Source organism: Capricornis sumatraensis, chromosome 10 (assembly GCF_032405125.1).
Source record: "Capricornis sumatraensis isolate serow.1 chromosome 10, serow.2, whole genome shotgun sequence".
In the NCBI taxonomy this organism is placed as follows: Eukaryota; Metazoa; Chordata; class Mammalia; order Artiodactyla; family Bovidae; genus Capricornis; species Capricornis sumatraensis.
Window position 1 is genome coordinate 96,216,815 of NC_091078.1, and position 14,215 is coordinate 96,231,029.

The 14,215-nt window shown below is 44.1% G+C and overlaps 1 pseudogene; it reads right to left on the reverse strand.

Moving 5' to 3' along the window:
* Positions 1-5,910: 5,910 nt before the first annotated feature.
* On the reverse strand, positions 5,911-6,462 carry LOC138087710 (NEDD8-conjugating enzyme UBE2F-like; annotated as a pseudogene).
* Between the last annotated feature and the right edge of the window lie 7,753 nt (positions 6,463-14,215).

The following is a 14,215-nucleotide window of genomic DNA, read 5'->3' on the forward strand; positions in this document are numbered from 1 at the left end:
CCAGACTTCCCTGGTGGTCCAGCAAATAAGAATCTGCCTGCCAGTGCAAGGGAGATGGGTTGGATCCCGTCCAGGAAGACCCCCTGGTGCCACAACTCCTGAGCCCCTGTTCTAGAGCCCATGCTTCGCAATAGGAGAAGCCAGTGCAGTGAGAAGCTGCGCATCGCAATGAAGAGTCGTCCTGCAACTAGAGAAAGCCCTGGCAGCAGCTACCAAGACCCAGGACGGCCAAAAATAAATAAATAAAATAATTGAAGAAAATACGGAAGGCCCTGAACATCCTGCAGTGCTTGCAGGCCCTCCAGGCTAGAAAGCCCTGCAGTGTGCTTAAGAAATGCCAGTCTGGTTCCGCCCCAAGTGGCCGAGCCGTGGGCCAGCTCCTGACCATCTTGACTTGCACTGCCCTCTAGAGCCTGAGAGGTTGGACCAGGGAGACTCAAGGGGCCGGTCTGCTATGCCGCCTCTTTGGAACGACTTCAAATTATCTTATCGGAGATACAGTAAAGCAGCCGTCCCCAAAGTTTTGGGTATCAGGGACTGATTTCATGGAAGACAATTTTTCCACGGACTGGGGGTGGGGAGGATGGTTTGGGGATGATTCAAGCGCATTACACTTACTGTGCATTTTATTTCTTTTCTAACTTTGTTGCTGGTCTGACAGGAAGTACCAGTCTTCAGCCCAGAGGTTGGGGGTGCCTGGTGTGAAAGAAAGGGCGTCTTCAAACTCAGCTGAGAACTTTGTGCTGCACTCACCAGGGCTCGACTGGTTACACTTACACCCCAACAGGATCTGCTGCCCCCTTGCCTTCCAGATGGGTTTGGCCACCAACGTGTGGGCCTCTGAGAATTCTGGAAGCTCTAAATGCTCATTTACACACACACACACACACACCCATCAACACACCTCCTGGGGTTTTGTTTTATTCCTTTCAATTATCAGCTCTATCAGTCATTCACTACCTTAATGGAGCACCCTATTATGTACCATGCCTTGAGCTAAGCATCAGTTCAGTTCAGTTCAGTCGCTCAGTCGTGACCGACTCTTTGCAACCCCATGAATCGCAGCACACCAGGCCTCCCTGTCCATCACCAACTCCCGGAGTTCACTCAGACTCACATCCATCGAGTCCATGATGCCATCCAGTCATCTCATCCTCTGTCGTCCCCTTTTCTTCCTGCCCTCAATCCCTCCCAGCATCAGGGTCTTTTCCAATGTGTCAACTCTTCGTATGAGGTGGCCAAAGTACTGGAGTTTCAGCTTTAGCATCATTCCTTTCAAAGAACACCCAGGGCTGATCTCCTTTAGAATGGACTGGTTGGATCTCCTTGCAGTCCAAGGGACTCTTAAAAGCCTTCTCCAACATCATGCCTTATTTCTGGATCTGGCCTGAGTCTCAGACCCTCCCAACCTTCACTGCCCACTCAGCACAGCCTTCCCAACTGGTTTCATCTTGAAACTGAATCCCTCGTCTACTCATTTAGGGCTTTGGGTGTGGTCACCTTTAAGCAGAGCCTGGCCTTGTTAGTCACTTTCTTCCCACCAACTTTCTTTCCTGCTGCCAATCAAAATGCTGAACCCAGGGTAGGAAATGGAGAAAGAACTATTGTCTTCCCTAGGATCCAGGTGGCCTTTTTTTTTTTTTTCCCGTGGGGCTTGCAGCATCTCACTTCCCCCTTCAGGGATTAAACTGAACCCAGGTCACAGCAATGAAAGCACCAAATCCTAACTACTAGACCACCAGAGAATGCCCCTGAAGGCTTTTAACAAAGAGCCTAGCTGAATCCTAGCAAGGCTGTGTTGGACGCATTATTTGCTGTTTTGTTCAGCGTGCTTATCACTTGTAGACGTTATATGTAAACTGATTTATTGGTCTTATCTTCTCCACAAGAATGAATATTCTATGAGAGGAGAGACTTGTTAACTGTTGTATGCTCATGTTAAAAAAAAATGTGCTCAGTTTGTATTTATTAAATTACCAAAATCACAGAGTTGGAGCCAGATTCTGTTTACAACACGGTGTCCTTCTGCCAAAGCCGAAACCCAGTATGGGCACTCATCAGTTTTATGGCCTTGGGCAAATATTTAAACCGTGCCACTCATTTCTCTTACCTGTAATACATAATTGTGATTTCTACCTTGAAGGGGAGTGGAATGAAGGAAGAACACAAGCATAAAGAGACCAGTGCCCTTATTTAGTAAATGCTAAATCTTCAGTTCGGTTCAGTCAGTCAGTCGTGTCCGACTCTTTGTGACCCCATGAATCGCAGCACGCCAGGCCTCCCTGTCCATCACCAACTCCCGGAGTTCACTCAGACTCGTGTCCATCGAGTCCGTGATGCCATCCAGCCATCTCATCCTTGGTCGTCCCCTTCTCCTCCTGCCCCCAATCCCTTCCAGCATCAAAGTCTTCTCCAATGAGTCAACTCTTCGCATGAGGTGGCCAAAGTACTGGAGTTTCAGCTTTAGCATCATTCCTTCCAAAGAAATCCCAGGGTTGATCTCCTTCAGAATGGACTGGTTGGATCTCCTTGAAGTCCAAGGGACTCTCAAGAGTCTTCTCCAACACCACAATTCAAAAGCATCAATTCTTCAGCCCTCAGCCTTCTTCACAGTCCAACTCTCACATCCATACATGACCACAGGAAAAACCATAGCCTTGACTAGACGGACCTTAGTCGGCAAAGTAACGTCTCTGGTTTTGAATATGCTATCTAGGTTTCTCATAACTTTTCTTCCAAGGGGTAAGTGTCTTTTAATTTCATGGCTGCAGTCACCATCTGCAGTGATTTTGGAGCCCAAAAAAATAAAGTCTGATACTGTTTCCACTGTTTCCCCATCTATTTCCCATGAAGTGATGGGACCGGATGCCATGATCTTCGTTTTCTGAATGTTGTTGTTATTAATGTTATTACTGTTCTGCTTTGTTTACTCAACATTACTAGACACTTTCCCCCCCTGGATCAGAAACTTTATTGTTATTGGAGACTATGCCATTAGATAAGGGTGCCATTCATTCAGCACAATTTTATACATACAGACTCTTTCTGGAACCCCAAACATTACAAGCAAGAGCAGCTTGTGTGTGTGTATATGTGTGTGTGTGTGACTGGGCAAGGTGTTCCCTGGCAGTTCAGTGGTTGGAATTCTTGGCTTTTACTGCTGAGGACACAGGTTCGATCCCTGGTCAGGGAACTACGATTCTACAACTTGCCAGGGCTGACCAAAAAAAAAAAAAAGAAAAGAATGATAATAAGGATTTGGCAGAGGGCTGGCTTGTAGGATACTCTTTCAGACAGTCATTTCCAGAGTTCAGGAGTAGACCAGGCAAAAGGGAGCCTGGCATAGTCTCCTTGTTTTTTATTATTGATAGAATTCTTAATATGATAGTTACTTTGGTAATACTAAGAGATAAGGTATGAGAAAGATTTTTGGGAAATTGAGGGTCCAAGACAAAGGTAGGGAATAACGTTCCAGGCACCCAGAGCCCGTCTCCACCTTATATCCCCTCCACCAGCCTTGAGTCCCGGAGCCTGATCTCATGGGTGCATTACCCTCCATTCCCCACCAGATGGTGGTGTTGTCCTTATTTTGTCAGAAGGTTGCCAGCAAGTCGCTCTGTTCATAGAGAGCCCGGACCCGATTCCCATCTGTGTGTTACCCGCGATTTCCCACCAGATGGTGCTGTTGTCCCTATTATAGCAGAGGGCTGCCAGCCAGGTCCGTCTAGTCAGAGCTACGGTTTTTCCAGTAGTCACGCATGGATGTTAGAGTTGGACTATAAAGAAAGCTGAGCGCCGAAGAACTGATGCTTTTGAACTGTGATGTTGGAGAAGACTCTTGAGAGTCGCTTGGACAGCAAAGAGATCCAACCAGTCCATCCTAAAGGAGATCAGTCCTGAATATTCATTGGAAGAACTGATGCTGAAGCTGAGACTCCAATACTTTGGCAACCTGATGCAAAGAACCGACTCTTTGGAAAAAGCCCGATGCCGGGAAAGATTGAAGGCGGGAGGAGAAGGGGACGACAAAGGATGAGATGGTTGGATGGCATCACTGACTTGCTGGACATGAATTTAAGCAAGCTCCTGGAGTTGGTGATGGACAGAGAAACCTGGCGTACTGCAGTCTATGGGGTCGTAGAGTCGGACATGACTGACTGCTGAACTGAACTGAACTGCCAGCCTAGGAGATGTGTTCCCAGAAAGCTGGGACGTGATTTTCAAGAGTGCATTACCCCTCATTCTCATCCAGATGGTGGTATTGTCTTTATTATGTCAGAGGGTTGCCAGCCAGGAGATGTTTTCTCAGATTCCTGGGATCTATTCTAGGGAAGGGTGCCAACTGCAAGCCATTCCAATCTATCTCTTGCACGTTCGTTTATAAGATATTAAGAATACCTTTTTTTTTTGTTACTGTTTTAACATAACTACTAAGAATTTTTAAATTACATATGGGACTCACATTTGTGGCTTGCATTTTATTTCTGTTTGACAGTGCAGTTCCAAAGGATGGTCAGACATATAAACGAATGTGTAATATGATGTCAGGTAAGGAGATATCAGGGCTGAGAAGAAGAAAGGAGAGAGGGTGAGCAAACAGGGGGAAGTAAACCTGTAAGCCTGGGACAATGTGGAGGCTAACGTGGCCAGAGCAGGGAATAGAATAGAGTAAGAGATAGATTAGGAAGGGAGGGCCAGAGATGCAGTTTAAAATGATTATTGCTTATTGTTATTTTGGGGAAACAAAGGACCATTTTGGGAAGAAATTTGATGTTATTGATTAAATGTAAGAATATTTATTCTCTCACAGCCATGATCTAACCATTTATAAACCCTAGAACAGCAGATCTCAAAGTTTTTATTTTGAGAACACATACACTCCTTTTATTTTTTGCCTTTCATTTTTTTTTTTGTATTCTTCCTCAAAAGTTGCTTAACCCCCCCCAAAAAAATGTTGCTTGACCTAAACATCTTTCTGTCTGTGCTATACAATGAAAATACAAACTAAATGAAAACAAAACAAAACAAAAAAACAAATAAAGTGTTAAATTGTACAAATAACAAATCTGTCCCAAAATATACTTAAATAAAATATGCATTTCATTAAGGGATCTACTATGCATTCTGGGAGCTTCATAACATCTTGGCAGGACCATAATTCGTGGAAGGAGCTAAAAGAATTTGCGTGCAATCACAGTTTGGAGCCTGTTTCTGATTGCCAACCTGCAACCTACAATGAACACATCATTAGCATCACCTGAGCAGGGTATTTTGGGAAAGTGCATAAAAGCAGCTCTAGCCTCAATGTTGAGTTAATTACAGCTTCTCGGGAACCTCATCAACAGCCTGTACAGTGCAGTTTCCAAAAAGTAAGCATGTTAAGGTGAGCAGACAACTCTTTAGAACCTCAAACACATTTTCTTCCTTTATTTATGTGTAACTCTGTCTGCAATGGGCAGGTGTGGAGTGGTTTTTACTCGACTGGGGAGGGAACAACCTTCTGGTTTCAGTTGAAGACAAAATTCTTTTTTTAATATATAATTTTCTTTCTTTCTTTATTTCAGCTGTGCTGGGTCTTCACTGTTTGCACGGGCTTTTCCCTAGTTGCAGTCCGCAGGCTTCTCATTGCAGTGGCCTCTCTCGTTGCGGAGCGCGGGTTCTAGGGCGAGCAGGCTCCAGTAGCTGCGGTGTGTGGGCTCAGTAGTTGTGGCTCCTGGGCTCTAGAGCACAGGCTCAGTAGTTTTGATCCACAGGCTTAGTTACTTCTTGGCATGTGGGATCTTCCCGGACCAGGGATTGGAAACTGTGTCTTCTTCATTGGCAGGTGGATTCTTTACCAGTGAGCCACCAGGAAGCCTGGAGATAAGCTTCTTAATGTGCAATCCATGGCCTTGCGATCTGCTACTCCAGTCATCTGGCCTAACGCTTAATGTAGTCTTCAGCTTTATTCTGGAAGTCCTCTTTGTCCCACAAATCATGTTCTGCAGCTCCAATATTTGGTGGATCATCGAAACTCAAAAGATTAGTAAACAGTTTAATCCCCAAACAACATCCTTCCATGTCCTCTTGGGAGTCCAGCCAGTGCCCCAAGCAGTCGAGAACATTGAGTTTTCTCTCAGTAAATTTAGGGGTATTTTGCCTGTCTCTGTGATGCTGGGGGCGCCAGATCCTGGACAAGCATTTCACTTTGGGAGACAGCATGTTGTACGTATCGAAAACTTCAGTTAATTCACCACGGTTGTAGTAACCCTTATCCGGAGTGACAGCTGAAAGCGATGGAACTTGTTCAGATTAGGAAATTGCACTTTGCACATACAAAGTAAATTAGCTTCAGGTTCTGCCACCTCTTTAACAAGCAGCCTGTCTCACGGACACCCACCGAGTGGAGTCAGAGGCTGTAAGTGACACCCAGGACTCTTTGAGACCACCACCCTGCTTCAATTTACTTGGCAATGTCAACATTGTTGTTGTTTTTGTGAAGTTGAGCCCAACTCTTTGTGACCCCATGGACTGTAGCATGACAGGCTCCTCTGTCCTACACTCTTAAAATAACCCAGGACAACTCAAGAGATTTTATGTGGGTTATATCTCTCAAGTAGATGTTTATGTGTTCGAAATTAAAACAGGAAACAGGAAACTTTAAACTTTTTTTTTTAGCTGCACTGCCAGGCACTTGGGAATCTTAGCTCCCTGTGATCTTCAGGTCGTTCAGTTGTGTCCAGCTCTTTGTGACCCCATGGACTGTAGCCCCCCACGCTCCTCTGTCCATGAACTTTTCCAGGCACAAATACTAGAGTGGGTTGCCATTTCCTCTTCCATGGGCTCTTCCTGACCCAGGGATCAAACCTGTGTCTCTTGAGATGGAAGGCAGCTTCTTTAAGGCAATGGCACCCCACTCCAGTACTCTTGCATGGAAAATCCCCTGGACGGAGGAGCCTGGTAGGCTGCAGTCCATGGGGTCGCTAAGAGTCAGACACGACTGAGCGACTTCCCTTTCACTTTTCACTTTCATGCATTGGAGAAGGCAATGTGTTCTTGCCTGGAGAATCCCAGGGACGAGGGAGCCTGGTGGGCTGCCATCTATGGGGTTGCACAGAGTCGGACACGACTGAAGTGACTTAGCAGCAGCAGCGCCACCTTAGCTCTAGTGCTAACCCGGTTTGTGCCCCCTGCTGGGGAAGGGTGGAGTCTTAACCACAAGAGGATTAGGAAAGTCCCTATTGACTTATTTAAAGTAAGCAACAATATAGCAGTAGACTTGCCCTACAAGAAATGCCAAAGGGAGTCTTTCAGGTTTAATTGAAAGGACAGGATGTAACTTGAAACTGTCATTTAAAATAAAGTGAACTGGAGAAGGAAATGGCAACCACTCCAGTACTCTTGCCTGGAGAATCCCATGGATGGAAGAGCCTGGCAGGCTATAGTCCATGGGGTTGCAAAAAGTTGAACACGACTGAGGGAAAAAAATAAATAAATAAATAAATAAAATAAAGTGAAGTGAAGTCACTCAGTCTGTCTGACTATCTGTGGCTCCTCCGTCCATGGGATTTTCCAGGCAAGAGTACTGGAGTGGGGTGCCATTTCTTTCTGCAGAGGATCTTCCTGACCCAGGGATAGAACCCAGGTCTCCCACATTGTAAGCAAGAAGCTTTACCGTCTAAGCCACCAGGGAAGTCAATTATTTAAAGTAAAGAACACTAGTAAAGGTAACTTCATAGGTAAATATAAAAGCCAAGATTGTTATACACCGAGCCCGTATCTCTGAACCGACCGAGAGAACAAGGCCACCACAGTAATGCAAAGGCAAGAAGGGAGTTTATTTCTAGCGCGCTAGGGCCCGAGTATCATCCAGCACAGTGGAATCCGACAGGAGCCCCAAACAAAGGAGTATGGCGGCTTATATACAGGCAGTTCTTTGTCTCAGTTACAGGAGTAGCTGGCGTTACATGATTGGCTAGGCAGGATGAGCGCATGTCCTGTCTCTTTCTGGTTGGTGTGTACGGGAAGTCTTCCTAATTTGGTCAGGAATGTTCTGTTAAGGAAACATAATTCAGGTCCTGGGCTTAGTGTACCTGCTGGGCTTGTCATAGCCGGGATTTGGCCCCTAACAAGATCAAGATACTTTTGATGTGATTTGTGATGTCTTTTTTCTACATGATTTAAAGGGCAAGTGTATAAAACAACTATTATAAATTCACGTTGCTCTGTTGCATCCAACTCTTTGCAACTGTATGGACTGTAGCCCTCCAGGCTCCCATGGACACCATGGGACTTCCCAGGCAAGAATACTGGAGTGGCTTGCCATGCCCTCCTCCAAGGGATCTTCCCAACCCAGGAATCCAACCCAGGTCTCCCACATTGCAGGTGGATTCTTTACTGTCTGTCACTGGGGAAACCCCAAGTAAGCCACTAAGGAAATAGTTTAAAAAGATACAAAAAAAGGAAAGAACAGAATTAAAGTGATATAATACAAAAGATCAACTGAATTTTTTTTTTTCAATTTTTTGGTCTCACCGCGTAGCACGTGAGATCCAGGCTCCCCACCCATGGACTGATCCCAGGCCTCCTTCAATGGCAGCAAAGTATCTCAAACACTGGCCTGTCAGGGAAGTCCCTACATTGAATGGAGTAAATAAGGCTTCCCTGAACCTTGTTTCAGGGAATAAGGTTTCCCCACAAGGTGTTTGAGAGTGTAACTCAATTCTGATACTATCTATCTGGAGATATAATCAAATTCCATGGGTCAAGGGCTCAGTGCCACAAGACTGCCCTCCACTGCAGATAGAGGTCACAAGCCCAGGTTGTTACCTGTGCTTCTAACCAACTGGCTACATGTTGAGTTTACAATAACCCTCTCCAACTTAGGCTGCCAATCTCAAATCTTGTCACCTGTACTTCTGACCCCCTGGCTATACATCAGAACTTCCAAAGACCTGCTTCTCAATTTCCAACAATTCACAGAACTCAGTGAAACATCTTAGTTACTAGATTACTAGTTTGTTTTAAGAGGATTATTAAAAGATACCCATCAGTAGCCAGAAGAAGAGATACAGAGAGCCAGGCATGGCAAGGGGTGTGGAGCTTCCATTCCCTCTCCAGGCACCACTCTCTGCACACCAGTCCAGAGGTCTCTGAACCCTGTCCTTTTGGGGTTTTTATGGAAGCTTCAGTTACATGATTGATTAAATCATTGGCTCCTGGTGACTGACTTAACCTCCAGCCATTCTCCCCTCCCTTGAGGTCTGGGGAGTGAGACTAAAAGATCTCCTGCAATCAGCCCCCACCCTTGGGTGGGATCCAAAAGTCACTTTCCCTAAAGGGTTTTCAGGATTTGAGGACAAGAAGCCAAGTATTATCCCATTGCTCTTATCTCCCAGGAAATTCCAAGAGTTTTGAAAGGTTGTGAACCAGAAACTGTGGGTAAAGATCAAATATATATGAGAAATATATATTTTGGTCATTCAGATGACATATGTAGTATTTTTATTATTTATGTATTGGCCATGCTGCACAGTTTGTGGAATCTTAGTTCCCTGGCCAGGGATTGAACCCAAGCCCTTGGCAGTGAAAACAATTGCATGCCCAGTTGCTCTGTCCTGTCTGACTCTTTGCAACCCCATGGACTGTAGCCCACCAGGTTCCTCTGTCCATGGGATTCTCCAGGCAAGAATACTGAAGTGGGTTGCCATTTCCTTCTCCAGGGGATCTTCCTGACCCAGGGATCAAACCTATGTCTCCTGCATCTCCTGCATTGGCAGGCGGAGTCTTTACCACTGAGCTACCTGGGAAGCCCAAAGCGTGTGAGTCCAGTCTTAACCACTGGACTGCCAGGGAATTCCCCAGATTGAAATTTTTTTTTTAATGGTCTATCTATATGTATCTATAAGAGACTCACTTTATTTATTTATTTTTAAATATTTATTTATTTGGCTGCACTTGGTCTTAGTTGCAGCATGTGGGGTCTTCGATCTTCTTTGCAGCGTACCAGATCTTTTTTTATTATAGTTGAGGCATGTGGGTCTCCCTTGTGGCATGTGGGATCTAGTTCCCTCATCAGGGATCAAACCGGGACCCTCTTGCCCTGAGAGTGCTTAGCCGCTGGACCACCAGGGAAGTCCCGAGACTCACTTTAGGTATAACAGCACAAAGAAGTTGAAACTAAGGGGTGGAAAAATATATTCCATTTGAATAGTAACCAAAAGAGAGCTGCGTGGCTATATGATCGTAAGGCAAATTAGACCTAAGTCAAAACAGGTTACAAGAGACAAAGAAGGAAAATATTAATAAAAGGTACAATAGAGCAAGAAGATATCAGTTATGAATGTACACACATCTTACAACAGAGCCCCAAAATATTAATATATGAAGCAACAATCGACAGAATTGAAAGGAAAAATACACAGTGCTCCAATAATAGTTCAGTATTCCACTATCAATGATGGATAGAACCAGACACGATCAATAAGGAAATGGAGGACTTGAGCAATACTGTAAACCAACGAGACCTAACAGATGTTCAGAACATTTTATCCAGCAATACCAGGATATACATTCTTCTCAAGTGGTCGTGGAACACTCTCCAGAGTAAGTCATGTGTTAGGCCACAAACAAGTCTCGATAAATTTAAAAAGATTGAAATCACTTGAAGTATTTCTTCCTTTCTGGTCATAATGGAATGAAACTAGATATCAGTAAGATAAGGAAAACTGAAAAAAAAAATGTTATATATGTGGAAATTTAAAAACATACCGAAAACAAAAAACCATACTGTGTGATGATTAATCTTATACATCAATTTGAAATGACCAGAGAGTATCTAGATATTTAGCCAAGCATTATTGGGTGTGTGGGTGTGTGTCTGAGGATGTTTCTGTGTCAGATTAACATTGGTTTATTTCTTTTCTCTCTCCCTTTTTTTTTAGTTTTTGAGATTAATATTTGAATAGATTGAGTAAAGCAGATTACCCTCCCTAATATGGGCAGGCCTCATCCAATGAATTGAATTTCTGAATAGAACAAAAAGGCTGAGTATAAAAGGAAACCCCTCACATCTGATTGCTTGAACTCAAACATTGGTGTGTTTTTTTTCCCCAGCCTTTGGGCTAGGACCAAAACATCAGCTCTTTTAGGGTCTCCAAGCCTGCCAGCGATTGGACTGGAATTTATACCATCAGCTCTCCTGGTTCTTATGCCTTCAGACTTGAACTAGAACTACACATTGGTGGGAATTCCTGATGATCCAGTGACTGAGAATCAGTGGCGCTGCCAAAGCCTGGGATTCAATTCCTAATCAGAGATCTGGATCCCACATGCTGTGCTAACTGGAAAAAAAATAAAATGAAGAGTCCACACGCCACAAGAAGATCAAAGGCCCTGCCTGCCACAACTGAGACCTGGCAGAAGCAAATAAATAACAATAAATTATTTTCTAAAGAAGGACTATACACTGGCTCTCCTGGGATTCAGATCTGCAAGCTGCAGATCATGGGAGTTCTCAGCCTCTGTACTCACAGCAACCAACAGTTTGTAAGTTCATAAACTTAATCTTTCAGTTGAGCTCTCTCTCTCCATACATATATGGAGCAGAGGCAGCTGTCTACCAGAAAGATATGACCTGAGACTCATCTGTGATGAGGGCCCTCATGTGTCTGCTGTCAGAGCTGAGTCCTGAAGACCACAACCTGCCTGTGTCCTCCTGATTCTCAGGAGGCCTACAGTCCTCTGGAATGTAGGGAAGCCACTGCTCCAATATGGGGCAGGGAATGCTGCTCCCTAAAGGAGAAACCCTCAGGAACCTGGAAGGACCCAAGCAAGGAGTCATTGCTGCTGCTGCTGCTAAATCGCTTCAGTCATGTCCAACTCCGTGCGGCCCCAGAGACGGCAGCCCACCAGGCTCCCCTGACCCTGGGATTCTCCAGGCAAGAACACTGGAGTGGGTTGCCATTTCCTTCTCCAGTGCATGAAAGTGAAAAGTGAAATTGAAGTCGCTCAGTCGCGTCTGACTCCTAGCGACCCCATGTCTGAGTCAAAATGGAGATAGCAGGGAGCAGTCTGGAAAGCCCAAGGTTCCAAATTATAATGAAGGAGGGAGGGTCTTCTGTCACTGGAGGCCTCTAGGTCTCGGCTGGGAAGGCTCAGCTCCTTCAGACTGCTCCTTGGACTGGCCTGGAATTGTGGTTTTGATGCCCCGCTATAAGAATTCTATGGGCTACACTGGGCTTGTGTCTCTTGGAGACCTCACACAGAGAAGGCCCGGGTCACCGAAGGTGGAGGGTTTGCCTGGAGGGTTCTGACTTATAAAGAAGGAATGCAAAAGGGGCTCTGGTTCCCGCTCTACTCCATACTGCTTTCTTGGCTTCGGAAATCACTGAACTGTGTCTGGCCTCAGCTTTGTTATGGGCTCCATAAAGCAGGCTTAACTGACAATTTCTGGGTCATTGTTTCCACAGGTTTCTGGAAGGATGGTGGTGATGATAAATAAGATGGTGAATTTTTTTCTTGTTGAATTATGTTCCTTGAGGTATAACTTATTTTTGTTTTTAAATTTGTTTATTTTTAATTGAAGGATAATTGCTTTACAATCTTGTATTGGTTTCTGTCATACATCAACATGAGTCAGCCATAGGCATACACATGTCCCCACCCTCTTGAACCTCCCTCCCACTCCTTTTTTCTTATTATCTTTATTTTTTATTTCTTTATTGAGGCATACTTTTTTTTTTACAAATCAATATTTATTTATTGTGGCCCTGCTGTGTGGCCTGTGGGATCCTAGTTTCCTGACAAGGGATTGAACTCACGCCCTAAGCACTGGAAGCCAGGGAAGTCCCAAATGCAGTATAATTTATATATAATAAAACGTACATACATTGAGACTTCCCTGGCAGTGCAGTGGTTAAGGTTCCATGCTTCCAATGCAGGGGTGCCAGGTTTGATCCCTGGTCAGGGAACTAAGATCCCACATGCCCCGTGGGGAAGACAAAAAATTAAAAAAAATTTTTTTTAATGCACATATCTTAAGGATTGTTTAATGAATTTTGACAAAAGTCTAAAGAAATACAACCACAGCCAATCGAGTCCTAGAACCTTCTCATCCTCCCCAAATATTCACCTGTACTTCTTCATAGTCAATCTCCTCCCTTCACCCTTGGCCCCAGGGAAAACTGTTCTGATTTATATTATTCTAGATTAATTGTCACTTTTCTAGTATTTCACGTAAGCGGGACCATACCATATGAACTCACTTGAGTCTGACTTGCTGAATATAGTACATTTGAAATCTAGTAGTGGTACTGTGTATATCAGTTGTTCATTTGTTTTTTGTTGTGGTAAAACATACATGACATAAAATTTACCATTTATTCATTTAACTGTATACATACTTCATTGGCCTTATGTACATGCATAGTGCTGTGTACTTCTCACCACTATTTTTAGATTTTTTTTTTCATCCATCTTGAACTAAACCCCGGTACTTGTTAAGCAACAACTCTGTATTTCTCCCTCCCCAGGCCCTGCAACCTCTATTCAACTTTCTGTCTCTCTGAGTTTGCCTCTTCTAGGTACCTCAGTGGAATTATACAATATTTGCTCTTCTATATTTGGCTTATTTACTTAGTGTAATATTTTAAATGTTTTAAATATTTTATCCATGTTGAAGCCTGTGCCAGAACTTCATTTCAAGGTTGAATAATTCCATTTTGTGTAATTACACTGTTTACCCATTCATCTGTTGATAGACAAGTGGATATGTTTATTTCTTTTTATTGTTGAGTAGTATTTCATTGTATGGCTATACCACAATTACCTAATCTGTTCATTTGCTCATGTGTTGGACATCTGGATTATTTCCAAACTTTGGCTATTATGAATAAAGCCCTTGAATGGACGCTTAATTCATTTCTCTTGGGTAAATACTTAAAGAGTGCAACGGCTGAATCATATTTTAGGTATAAATTTAGTCCATAAAAAATGGCCAAACTGCTTTCAAAGTGGCAGGAAATTATCAGCGGATAAGGGTTCCACATTCTCAGTTTTTAATTGTAGCCTGTCTAGTGGGTGCAGGATTGGAGAGGGAAATGGCAACCGACTCCAGTATTCTTGCCTGGAGAATCCCAGAGACAGAGGAGCCTGGTGGGCTGCTGTCTATGGGGTCGCAGAGAGTCGGACATGACTGAAGCGACTTAGCAGCAGCAGTAGCAGTGGGTGAAGGGAA